Source organism: Paramisgurnus dabryanus, chromosome 15 (assembly GCF_030506205.2).
Source record: "Paramisgurnus dabryanus chromosome 15, PD_genome_1.1, whole genome shotgun sequence".
In the NCBI taxonomy this organism is placed as follows: domain Eukaryota; kingdom Metazoa; phylum Chordata; class Actinopteri; order Cypriniformes; family Cobitidae; genus Paramisgurnus; species Paramisgurnus dabryanus.
In genome coordinates, this window is record NC_133351.1 from 34,922,775 (window position 1) to 34,936,418 (window position 13,644).

Consider the following 13,644-nt stretch of genomic DNA (forward strand, 5'->3'; position numbering starts at 1 on the left):
ATAAATGTAAGTAAATTTGTACTTAGATTTTTTAGTTAAATGGATTTAAAATTTACTTAATTATTTTATGACTATGTGCAGTGACTATAAAACAGTTAAATAATACACGAAAATATCTAATAAGACTTACTATTCCCACACAGTTCATTTTTTACATGAATTAATTGTGTATTTATCATCATTTTACTTAGGAAAATCTAGTTCTCAATAAATGTTAATATTACTATGTAGAAATTATGAGAGCTAATTTAATAAATATTACTACACCAAAAAGTTCGTTTTTTCAGTGCAGACAGGGCTTATCCTAGTAATCCCAGACTAAAATGCATGACTAGTCTATATTACTAGTCTAATCCCTGTCCGGGAAACCGCCCCAGAATGTTTAGAATTGTACACTGTAAAAATTATTGTGCTGCCTTAAAATGCTTTTGTTTAATCAACTCAAATTTACAAGTTATTTCAATTCACTATTATTTATCTTGACTAGAGATGAGTATTATTTAACTTAAAAATACACAAATTTACAAGTTGTAACAAGATAAATAATAAGTCTGAGTTGATAAAACAAAAAAATAAGGCACCCTGTAAAAAGTGTTTCTGTGCCTTAGCAGATTTAACAAAATAAAATGAGTAAACTGTTACAATTTTTTAATTCTTATTTTTTAAAATAACATAATAATTTGAGTAATTCTAAATGAACACATCATTGAGTAAATTCAACTTAATTCATCAAAACATCATGCATAATTCGCTTAAATTTGTAAGAAGGAAATGAATTTAATCATTTTGTGTTGAAACGTGATTTTATTATTAAACAACTAACTAGGCAGTGGACTTGTAGTTCCCAGCATGCTTTGCATGGGACTGCATTTGGAGAGTATAAGTAAGGAATAATTGATGACGGGCCATTGAATTATAAGAAAATAATGCACACCCAAGGTGCAATGATTACACCGTGGGTGTGCATTATTTTCAAATAATTCAAAGGACCTGAGTCAATTATTCCTCTTATACCACGGTTACCACAAACATTGCTCTGGTGCCTATTTTTAAGAGATTTAACAAGTTAGGTGTGCGGTTATCAGAAACTAATGCATACCCACGGAACATTTCTCAGCCAATCAGATTACAGCATTCAACAGACCCGTGGTATATTTGAATTTAAACTCTATTTCATGTGTTTTTAACTAAAAAGAAAGACTTGCTAGTGTTTAATGTTCATTTATCTTCAAGATTTGGAAGAGTTTATGTTTCTTCTTTTGAGTTTTGTAGTTATGATTGTTTAGAAGAACAATCTTCTTGTGCATAGATAGACTGCATACTGAAGTATATTGCACTTTAAAGCTGCCCAAACGAAACTAAGTGGGTGCGTTGATTGAATAAATGTTTCGTGCCCTCGTCTCACGGAATAAAAGAACAACAACAAACCATAAACAATATAATAATAATAAAATAAATTAAGAAATCAGAAGACATTAAATACTATTTTTTCATTTAAATGTTACCTATTTTAATTAAGTCTGTGTATAATATGCTGATATTTTTTACATTGGTTGTACTTAATTTATTTGCTTTTTTGCTCTGAAATCCATATTACAAAAAGTAATTGGAAAATGTTGCCTTTATTTTATTGAGTTAGATCTAAGTAACTGTTTTTTACAGTGCAGCAAAGATTTAACAGTGACACTGTAAAAACTTGGATTAACTTAAAAATTATTTTAATTGGTAACATAAATTTTTTTGTTGGTGTTTAAATGAAAATACTTAAAAGTTAAATTGAGAAAACTTACATTTTTAGGTGTTACCAACTGACTTTTTTTTATGTTGATTCTTTTTACAGTGTATTTTCTTTACTAACCTTATAGATTTAAATCAGCAAAAGATTTAAAAAATATTTTTTCTTGTTGTATAGTCAGTCTTTAACAACACTGTCCAAATTATTGTTAGCTACCCTGTAAAAAAATAATATCAACATACATTTTGTTTTACTTTAACTTAACAAATTAATTTAATTTAAACTTGTTTATAAGTTATGTCAACTATATACTAGTCAAAAGCTTAAAATATATTTTTCAAATGACTTTTTGATTTTGCAGTGTACTGTATGTTCTATAAACATTACAGAGGTTTCTGTTGTGACAATGCAATTTTTACTACCATCCCATGAGAATACAGCAAAGTTAGTATCAATATCTAAGTCACTTTAAAATCAAACAGCACGTGAATTGAGTCTGTATGGGTGTGACTGATGGAGAGCTCGGCCGCTGATCTACAGATAGGTCCGCTCCACCCTGACTAATGGTGTAGCTCTATGAAATGGTCTGTGAACATGATGCTTGTTCTGGAGTTAGGGCAAAAAAACAGGAACATAAATAAACAGAAAAGAAGAAAGAGTAACATGTGGTTTTATTTCTACCCTAACCTCTCAATTGGCTGCACACAGGAGGGGAATCAAGATTTCAACCCAGTCCTTTGTATATGGTGAGAGAGATTTATTGTGCAAGTGTCCATCTTTTCTAAAGCTTATTTCAGAATAAAAGCTTACTTAGTTCTTCATATCAAGTGAGGTAACAGAATAAACACCGTCAGACCGGAAAACAAATCATTCAAGCCATATCTATGAGTAACACTCTGCATCCTCTATTACAGTAAAAGTTAACCACAGACCACTTTTCATCTGGATTTCTATCTGAAAATGTATATACACAAATGCACACCAATTTCCCAAGGCTTAGGATCAACTGCTTACTGCACTTCCTAAGTTCCTAATAGGAAACATGATTTGTGTATAATAAATCTTTTGCTTATCTGGAAGCTTGATGCCAAGCGACTGATTTACTGAAGTTTTTTAGAGAACAGAGTTGATTGCAAAAAAGTGACCGGCTAGAGCTCCTAAATGACAAAAACTTAAGGTACCAAAATCATTGGACCCTACATCTTAAGCCATAGAGATGTAGATCTGTGTGAGGACCTTCATCAGGCATTTAAAACTTTTACATTTACAATTTTATCCACAGTGACTTTTTTGCATAAATGTGAACTTGCGTTGGGTTTTATGTTGAGCTGTTATATCATTCATGTTATAAGTTATACATTAAAGCACTCAACATTGCACAATCAGCAAAGCACAAGATAAAAGAAAGTAAAACTACAAGAATGTAATAAAAAAGGTAAAAACTGAGACGGCTGATTTTTGTAGCTCCTCTTAGATATTTGTCTAGTGAATGAGGCAGCTGGACAGATGTGGGTCGTGGCCCTTGTCAGCAGTGTAGTAACAGCTGCACAATCATGGTTTCAGTCTTTCCTCCACCTGGACGGAAGAACTTCATCACGTCTTTCTGGATATTGATGAGCTGGTTCCACGCGCTGCTGTTACGAAGTGACGTGATTGGTTGAGATGGTGGGCCGTGCAGGTGCTGGTAATCACAGAGGTTTTAAAAGACACACTCCTCACTGTCTGGAGGACTGCACACACATGCACACTAAATCTGATGTACATGAGCCCTATACGCACTTTATATGTTCTGCTAATCAGTGAAGATTGACCAAATGCAGAAAAAAACATTTTGACCTTCAGCTTTGATTCTGTGCTGCCCAGAGGAAAATGCATTTCTTTTAAGGTTTCAAGAAACACAGCTGAACTTTTGGTTATGTTAAGTGTCATTGTTGTGTTTGTCCTACAACAGAAATATATAACTAAACTTGATTTTCTTAATGAAAGGGGAGTTGTGTTTGCTTGTGCAAAAACAGCCAAGATCCTATGTGCAGTTGCTAAGGTGTTTCTAGCACATCTACTATGTGAAAATGTTCCTATAGGTCAGTCGTAAAGCATTGCGTTAGCACCACAAACAGTTGTGTGCTCGATCCCAGGAAAAAAAATGTAATGACCTTGTAATGCACTGGAAGTTGTTTGAATGAAAGCGAATTAATGCATAAATGTACGTTGTTAATTTTACCATATATTATATATATTGTTTACTATTACTTTTCTGAATCAGATTTACAATCTTCACCTGCTTGATTTTAAAAACAAAATCTACAGACCTACAGCAATTGAATTCATTATTAAGGTCTGGAAAGTCATTTAATGCTTTTAAGTTGGTGCAGCAATCCTCCACTTAACAACACCTTAGAAACCACTCCCATTACCGATATTCCCCTAATATTGTAATTTAAGTTACAAGACAGTGACAAAAATAATGTAAGGTTGAGAAGCAGTCAGGCTTCAAATGCAACCACTCCACCTAAAAAGAGCTGTTAGCGGTCACAGAAGCATTACGATTAGCTAAGGCAGAATCAATGGTTCTGATTTTACTAGACCTATCAGCAGCCTTTGACACAGTCAATCATCAGATCTTACTTGCCACCCTATCATCACTAGAGATCACGGGTACTCTCCTCCAATGGTTCAAATCATATCTCTGAGAGATCATTCAGGGTGTCGTGGAAGGGTACACAGTCCACAGCTCACAAGATGGTCACTGGGGTCCCTCAGGGATCAGTGCTTGGTCCACTCCTTTTTTCATCAACACAACATCCGTAGGACCTATCATACAGGCACATGGCTTCACCTACCACTGTTATACTGATGACACACATATCTTCTTTTCATTTCACCTAGATGATCCCACCATAGCAGCACGCATTACAGCCTGCTTAGAAGACATCTCAGCTTGGATGAAGAAACACCGCCTCCAGCTGAACCTCAATAAGACAGAGTTGCTTGTTTTTCCGGGACAACCCATGCTACAGCCCAACCTATCCATTCAATTTGGCAACACAACCATTTCTCCTTCCAAAACGGCAAGAATCCTTGGTGTAGTCTTTAATGACGAACTGTTCTTCTCTTATAACATTGCATGATCATGCCGTTTTGTGTTATACAATATCAGGAAGATGCCATCATATCTTACAGAGCATGCTGCATGACTTCTGATTCCAGGCTGGACTACTGCAATGCTCTTCTTGCTGGCCTTCCTGCATGGTCTATTAAATCGCTCCAGTTAGTTCAGAGCATACAGCTTGGCTTATCTTCAGAAGCCCAAAGGGTTCATGTAACGCCACTCTTCATCTCTCTCCACTGGCTACCGATTGAAGCGCGTATCAGGTAGAAGTCGCTACCACTCACTTACAGAACTTAACTGAGACCACACCAGCATACTTTCACACCTTCATTTACTTTAATGCCTCATCCATAATACTCTTTCAGTCCTTCGGATGAGACATTAAAATCCCAGGATGTCATTTGAAAAAGAGTAGGGGTGTGCCCTGGCATCCTGGCCAAACTTGCCCATTGGCGTACTAATCATCCCCTCATACTTATTGGCTATATCACTTTGTCTCCTCTCCATTAATAATAAGCTGGTGTGTGGTGGCCGTTCTGGTGCAATATGGCTGCCGTCACATCATCCAGGTGGATGCTGCACATTGGAGGTGGTTGAGAGGAACCCCCCATTCATATGTAAAGCGCTTTGAGTGTTACAAAAAAGTGCTGCATCAATGTAACAAATTATTTGTCCAGTATCTTATCACAAATTAGTAAGAGATCATTTTCTGACTGAGAGAGAGAGCTGTGTTACAATGCACCCACTTTTGTATCCCACCCACCCCTACTGTTAGTGCTGGCGATGGGTGGCAAGCAGCACCAATTAAAATTTTCTCACAAAATTTAAAAATGTCATTTATAACTCTGCAATCTGACATTTTTGTCAAGGAGCAACAAATGAGACACTAAAAGTGGTTATTTTTCTTGCTTGCAAGTGTGGCTGGTTTGAAAAAATGACCTCTGGAATTTGTGTGTGTGTCAGAGCCATGATAACTGCAGTATGTATCTGTAAGAGTGAAATAAAAAGTGTGTGTTCAGGTACAGCATCCGGCTCTGAATGAAGGCTTTGCTCTGAAGAGAGCTGTGTGAATTGCTGTGTGTGTGAGTGAGTCAAAAAAGAAAGAGGGCTCTCTATTGGAAACCCTGCTGGGTCTTGTGGAAGAATACGTTGTGTTCGTGAGTGATTGTATATTCAGTAGCCCACTGATGGCTTTTGAAATGTATGTGAGTGTGTTTTCCGACCCATGCTGTTCTCTGCCAGGAGCTGTCTGTATAGTCGAGCGTTTGTGTGTGTGTGTGTCATCCCTGCTGAGCGCAGTTTGTTCAGAGTGGCTGTAGTGCTGCTGTTTTTTGATTGGTGGGTGATGAAGATGATGAAGAGATGGACAATGTTGAACCCAACAGCGTCGATCTGATCTCCATGGCCCCTCTGGCCTCTTCGCTCGGGGTCTGATCCGCCCATGAGATTATGGCCTCCTTCTACACTGGAGATTCATCTGTACCCATAAACCCATGATCAGTACTGGAGCAGTAAAACAGGTCAACAGCGTGTCCAGGTACAGTTTGTTTGAACAAGCTGCATAGTTTTATATATATAGTTTGTTTTTATGCTAGCACAAACGAACGGTCAAACACAGCACAGCAAATGCAAAGCATTGTTTCTTTGACTCGTATGTGTACGCAGACGTTCAACGCATGCGTATTAAGACAAAAATCAATGCATCTCCTGTGGCTACATACTACATCCTTCGGTACGCGCATGCACAACCTACTCGTTCAAAGTATGTGCAGTAAAAGAAAATTGGCGGTACATAGACTATTCTGATGATGATATTTGCATCAAGGCCGAAGTGTAGTCCATTTTAATATGTATGTAAGTGTCCGCGTAGGCTACAGTGTGCGTAACGCAGTTTTCATCTTCAGAAAAGTGCACGCCTGTACGTGCGCTGCTGGATTTTTAAACCTGTATGCATAGGTTGGGCATGCGCCTGCAGGAAAATGTAGTATGTAGACCAGGAAATGCATTGCATTTTGTCGCAATGTGCATGAGTGGAACATCTGTGTACACGTACAAATCAATTAAACTATAATCTGCAAGGCTGTTGATTTCGACCATGCGCGTACGTTCAAGTACACGTAAAAACAGACTATACAGTTTGGAGGAAATGTTCATTTCATGGAGGAAGTGCTCTGTTCATTCTGCAATATGTTTGATATATTACCATACAGGTTTATAAAAGAATGAGAGTGAATGGCAAAAGATGTACATTAACTTATATACCAATGTGTTTATAACGTATCGTTCTGTAACAATGAGTGCTTTCGAGGTATAAATAGTACTGTCTGGATTTGCCAAACTTTGCCAGGTTAGTGGAATAAAACTACTGTGATATTATACACTAACAGTATCAGTACGATCAGCATATACACCCCAAGTCAAGGAAGACAAAGATTAGGGTTGCATTTGTGGTATGCATCAGATGGTCAGTACACAGACTAAGGGAGACCCGTGTGTGTGCCATCTGAGACTGAGACTTATGTCTGTGTTTATTTTGGGCCAACTCAGTTCCCCTCAAGCCTCTCTTTGGAGGATTGAAAAGCCGACCGTGTGATTCATGTGTGGAGTGGGGACATCAGCGGTCTGTCTGTCCCCAGGGTGGAGATCCGTTCCTGGGGCTGAGGCTTGGAGACAGAGGGACTGACGGCCTGTGAGCCTGGAAGGCTCAGCGCTCTAAATGAGAGTATTGTAAGAGTCAACCTGCTCTCATCTTCATGTACAATCTCTTTTTTTCTTTCTCTCTCAGCACATTACTAGCCCAGACTATGTGACGACAGCCATTGTGTCCGTGTCGACACACATACATACACATTTGTTGAGTATAGAGGCAGCAGTGAGAGTCCCGAGACCTGGGAATCCCCTGATGTACACGCACACACATACCTCATGCTTCTTCCTCTGTGTCTCATTGTATGAAATCAAATGTTGGTGATGAATTTTGAAAACTAAAAAAGCATTTAAAATCAATTTTACATTATTTTATGTGGGGCCTACACTTTAAAAAATATGTACCCTCTTAAAAATATGTAGGCTGACTGATCTCACGGAAAGTCGTAAAATGTGATTAATTGATTTGTGTCCATGGCATGAAATTCAGCTTTTTTGTGCCTTTAGCACGAATGTCTTTTTCGTGTCACTCGCCTGAATTTCTATAAATAGTTTTCCATGTCCGTGGCATGACTTTCTTTTTTTGTCATTTTATGTACATTCATAAAATCAGTAAAAAATGGACAAAGTACTGTGTAAATATGAAGGAATTTTCCGTATTTATGTTTTACAGGCGTTTTACCTGTTTTTTTTTTAAATAACATGTTGCATTATGGGTGCAATAACACCAGCTGCAATCTTTCACTTTTGCCTCTCTATCACCATCTCTGTTTGAAACCTAAAATTACAACTTGCTTGCAGAGTTATTTTCTAACATGGATGATGTTTAACTTCTAAAAAAATGCTGTCAGAACAAGATACAAGTGTTCAACTATTCCAGCATCGACACATGTGATTTAGTAGACAAATCTTCTTTCTGACGTGACGTGTAAGTCAAATGGATATTTACCACAACATTTATCACATTAAATCTACAGTTTGTGTTTGTTTTAGATTCCTTTGAAGTCACCACTATGGTGATTAGTGTTTCCTTTAGTTAGGCTTTTGTCCCTTGACCTTCACAGAACTGACTCTGCTCTTTTAACGTTGCAGTGTTTTTTGCTTTTAGCAATTGCAACTTGTTTATTGCTTGAGGAGAGGTGTTTATCATATCGTTTAAGCTTGATCGTATTTATGTTATGCTGCCTAACATTTAAATATGAAATGATAAAATAATAATAAAGAACTGAAATGTATAATAGTGACACTCTATGCTAATCTAAAAACACACTGTATTGAATAAGATTGCTGCAAATGTGTCAGCTGTGGTTTTTGCTTCAGAGAGACATCAACACTTTGGATACAAATCTCAACAATGGTGAGATTAAATGGTAAGAAAGAGTTTTCTACAATCCTGGTACCCAGCATGCATTGCGGCATGAAGCTTTGTTGTTGATTCTCACCATTTTTTCTTTTCATAGGCAGATTGAAATGTCCCTAAAGGCTACGGACAATGTTCTGTAAATCTACGGACAGTGTTCTATAAATCTACAGAATGTTCAGATTTTGAATAAACGGAAATGTCTGTAAGCATAACGGAAAATGTACCGGTAATTTTCTGCCAAGACATTATCCGTTTTTTTACGGATTGTTTTTTAGAGTGTATTTTTTATTGTTTTTTCCTATTTTCTTACCATTGTTGCTTGGGGTTGGGGTTAGAATAACTTTCTCTTACATTTTTGAAACATCCTAACCCCAACCCCAGGCAAGAATAGTTTTAAAAGCAGAAGAAAAACATGTAGAAACCGATACATAAAATAACATTCTAACCCAAACCGCAAATCTAACCCCAGATCAAGGGGAGAATATTTTTAAAAGCAGAAGAAAAACATGTAGAAATCAATACATAAAAGTACATCCTAACCCCAAATCTAACCCCAATCGACAATGATTTTAAAAGTAGAAAAAAAATTAGTAAAACAATACATAAAATTACACGAAAAAGAAATCATGCCATGGACATGAAAAACTATTTATAGAAATTTGTGCGAGTGACATGAAAAAGACATTCGTGCTCAAGGCACAAAAAGCTGAATTTTGTGCCATGGACACAAATAAATTAATCACATTTTTCGTGACTATAACACATATTTCCGTAAGATCATGTTGCAAGATACAGATATGTATATATTTGGTATCAATATGAGATACTAAAATGAAGTCTTTAGGTGCAAAACTGTCTTTTTTAAAAGGGTACCACCCCAGTGACAGCCGTGGGACATATTTTAACTAGGGCTGTCAATTGATTAAAATATTTAATCTAGATTAATAGCATGATTGTCATAAGTTAACTCGTGATTAATCGCAACTTAATCACACATTTTATCTGTTCTAAATTTAATTTACCTTAGTTTAACACTTAACACAGTTTTTAATACGCTAATCAACATGGGCTTGGACAAATATGGATGCTTTATGCAAATATATCTTTTAGTTTTTAGTGAAAGAGTCAGCAAAATTATTTTGAAAAAAATAAAATCCAGTTAAAGGTCACTGCATCCATGCCTTAACATCACTGGTAAAACTAATAGATATAGCACACAGAAAATTGTCAAAAACAATATCAAATATTATTTCACATTTTTACTTGTTTTTATTGTTTATTGAAATTGAGACAAACAGCTTTAATATCTACTGTAATGCAAGGATCTAATAAAATTGTACACATCAGATATTTTTCCTCAACAATTAATCAGACCTTGACTTAAGACATAACAGATTATATATGCATGAATTATTGTCAAACATATATCAAGGTTGCTTACCTTTGTGCATGCTTCAGATCTGTCAGTTACCGTGAGGAAGCTCGTTTTCGAGTCTTTTTAACAACTATTTTAACATTAAGCAAGTCCTGCACTTTATTATCTAATTCCTGCATGTTTTAAAACCGAAACCAAAATCTCAGATGTGCAAGGTTATGGACAAACAAAATTTGTATTCGTTAAGCATTTTGGATGGTGCACCTCTCAGAAAACTTACAATTTAAGATTATTTAGATGTTTAATGACTATTTACTGTCTAAGGCTGTGTCTTAATTTACCCAACAACAGGCTAGGACAAGGGTCAAACAGAAATTGCGAGTTGCATTAATAAAACTAGTATCGTTAAAATGAACGCCTTCATTCTGACAGCCCTAATTTTAACCATTTTTGTTACAGTGTATGTATGATTTGAGGGAGTGTTCTGGTTGCCTGTGCAAAAGATGCTTCCACAATGCTTGATGTGAGTGTTGCTATGTGGTTGCTAAGGTGCTCTGTGTGGTCGCTAGGGCATCGATAGGTGGTTGCTAGGATGTTCTTTGAATGGTAGATACTGCTGTTCAATCGGCAAAGATCCCATTCCAAGCTTCTGCAATCACTGCCTTGGCCTGTTAGCTACCCAGAGTCCAACAGTACTGTAATGTTAGTTTGCTGCTTACAGGCACATACACATTAAATACGTGAGATGGTTAACACCAGATCTTCTTGATTCATCTCTATATCACACAGTGTTTTGTAAAGTGATGCCTGCCTTGTTCTTCGACTGCCTGACTGTATAAATGTCTCATTGTGGAGCTTTTGCTTCCATAATGACCCTCGATAACAAAGACGGACTCAAATGTAGTTACATATTCATGGAAACCGTTCGTTGAGCGGAGCACATTCTCCGAGACGGTGGCACATACGCATGGCTGAGTCCATTTGCTCAAATGGTGATATAATTGTCTTGAAGCCATTAGCATCTCAATATCAGTAGCACACTGCCCACATCTAGAGAGAGGAACTGGACACATCGCACCTGTACATGGAGTCTGTTTATTACCAACACATTGAGGGTATCATAATGTGACACGGTAAGATCCACATCTCTCTGTAGATTAGATAAAGGTTTTATAAAGTTGCTTTGGAAATTAATTGATTTGATTTACTGTAATTCATTTTTTTATTTTATGCACAGTATTCCAGGAAAATACTTGTGTTTTATTTAATAACCTTAAAACTGAGGCCAAACTGTGTAGGTTAGTGAATATGACAACTTGGGTTTATGCTGCACAAACTGCAATCATCTTTTTTTCGCAGGGGGGGGTGATTTCCCATTAACTTATTTGCATAATTTCATTATTGAAGAATATAAGGCACATGTGTAAATAACCAAGGCTATCAGTCTTTTCGTAAATTCTCCGCCTCTACCTTCCAATTACTTTCCGTTCGATTTTCTCACTTCTTTTCCGTCCAGGTTGGCATGACAACAGATGAAACCGATGGCATTTTCCCGTGATCCGGCAATCAGACACGATAGCCCACTCCGCTCAGGCCAGGCTATCCGAAATCAATCTGAACCTCCCTAAACAATATTGCAGCGTTACCGTACACCTGACAGGTATTGAGGTATTCAGCTCATGTCCTCTGTCATGCTGGGACCTCCCCCCCTCCCCATTCACAGCAGTGAAAGCCCAAAATACAAGCAAGCAAAACTATTATGATCTTCAGGTTTGGGCTCAGATAAAGTCCTGTTGAGAAAAGGAGCGGGGGACACATTGAAGTCTGTGTTTGGCTGATATACGGATAGCCATTAGGAGACCTCAGTTGACATGAGATAGGTGGTCTCGTATAAAGACGCTGAACATTAAAAAATGAAAGAGACAAATTACACTTCGTCCAGTGTAATGAGTGGCTTGAGATGGGAAAGGGTGGTTTTATATTTCGGTCAGGATTAAAGATATTGTTGCACTAAAAACCACATGCTCCTTTGTTTCAATTCACTCCAGAGATCTTTGACCCATAGGCTTACACAGGCTGTTGCTCAAACTTGTGTCAATTTAGAGATCAGATTATTGACCACATCACACAACTGATATATTTAAATTACAACAAACTCTATAGACGTAATATCTCACTGATGCCATTTAAGTGCTAAGTGCTTAACTTTTTGCTGGTATAATTCAGTTCAATTCAGTTTCATTTATATAGCGCTTTTCCCAGTGCACATTATGTAAAAGCAGCTTTCCAAAAACACATTTCAATAATGTTTGAAGTTTCAACGTTTAAGGTTTCATTCATTTAAAGGCTGGAAGTAATCTTTGCTAAACTAATCTTACATTATTTAATAGTTCGCAGTGTCAATTTACACTGAGTGTAAATAGTGTCCCTTATTGGCAAATGCTATTTATACTGGCTGTGCCCACTAAAGTTTAAAAAAGTCAATTGCGTTCAGTGGCGTAGATGGAACTGGCTTTTGACGCAATGTAACTGGTTCTTATTGTAATAAGTGAAATTATGTACCTATACTCACGTAATTTTTTTATTCTCTTTATGTGTCATTGTCACATATTGGTAACTCAACTGTTTTGTCCCATTTTCTTACAATTGTCGCTTCGGTTTAGGGTTAGATTTACATAAAAGACAACCTTACCCAAACGTAACTCTAACCCTAACGCAAGGCGACAATGGTTTAAAATTTAGAAAATATTAAAAAATATATATATATAAAAAATAGTATAAACCAATACTTAAAGTGACATCCTAACGCAAACACCAAATCTAACCCTAAACCGAAGCGAAAATGGTTTGAAAATAGGAAAAAGCAGTTGAGTTACCAATACGTGACACTGACACATAAACAGAAATTCTTGATACGATCACGAAAAAAAAATGGGCAAATTCGTGACAGTATCACGAAAAAGAATAAAAATATTACGTGACTAGGTACATCATTTTGTGAGACTGGGTAGAATAAAGTACTAAACAAGTGTTTCTTAAGAATAAAAGTGTTTATTATGTAGGGAAACTAGGGTTAGTTGTAGGTGTAGTGAGGGCTTTTATTCTCCTAATAATGCAGCATCCGTTTAATAATTTTAATAAATATAATCATGTAAACTGTTATTATTGCATCCTAATAATCTACAAAAATACCGTGGTTCAAATAGTATCTGCCAACTTAGATAGCATCTAATTACTTTTTACACTTATTGCAAATTTGATTATTTTATTTATTAAATAAAAACTGTTCACCTACTGTAAATAGCATATCATTAAGAAAATGCTGATATTGTTACGTAGTGTAAATAGGAAATATAGTGATAGTTATAGCCGCTGCCCTGGCTGGTTGCCAGTAACTTACTGTAGAAGATAAAGAT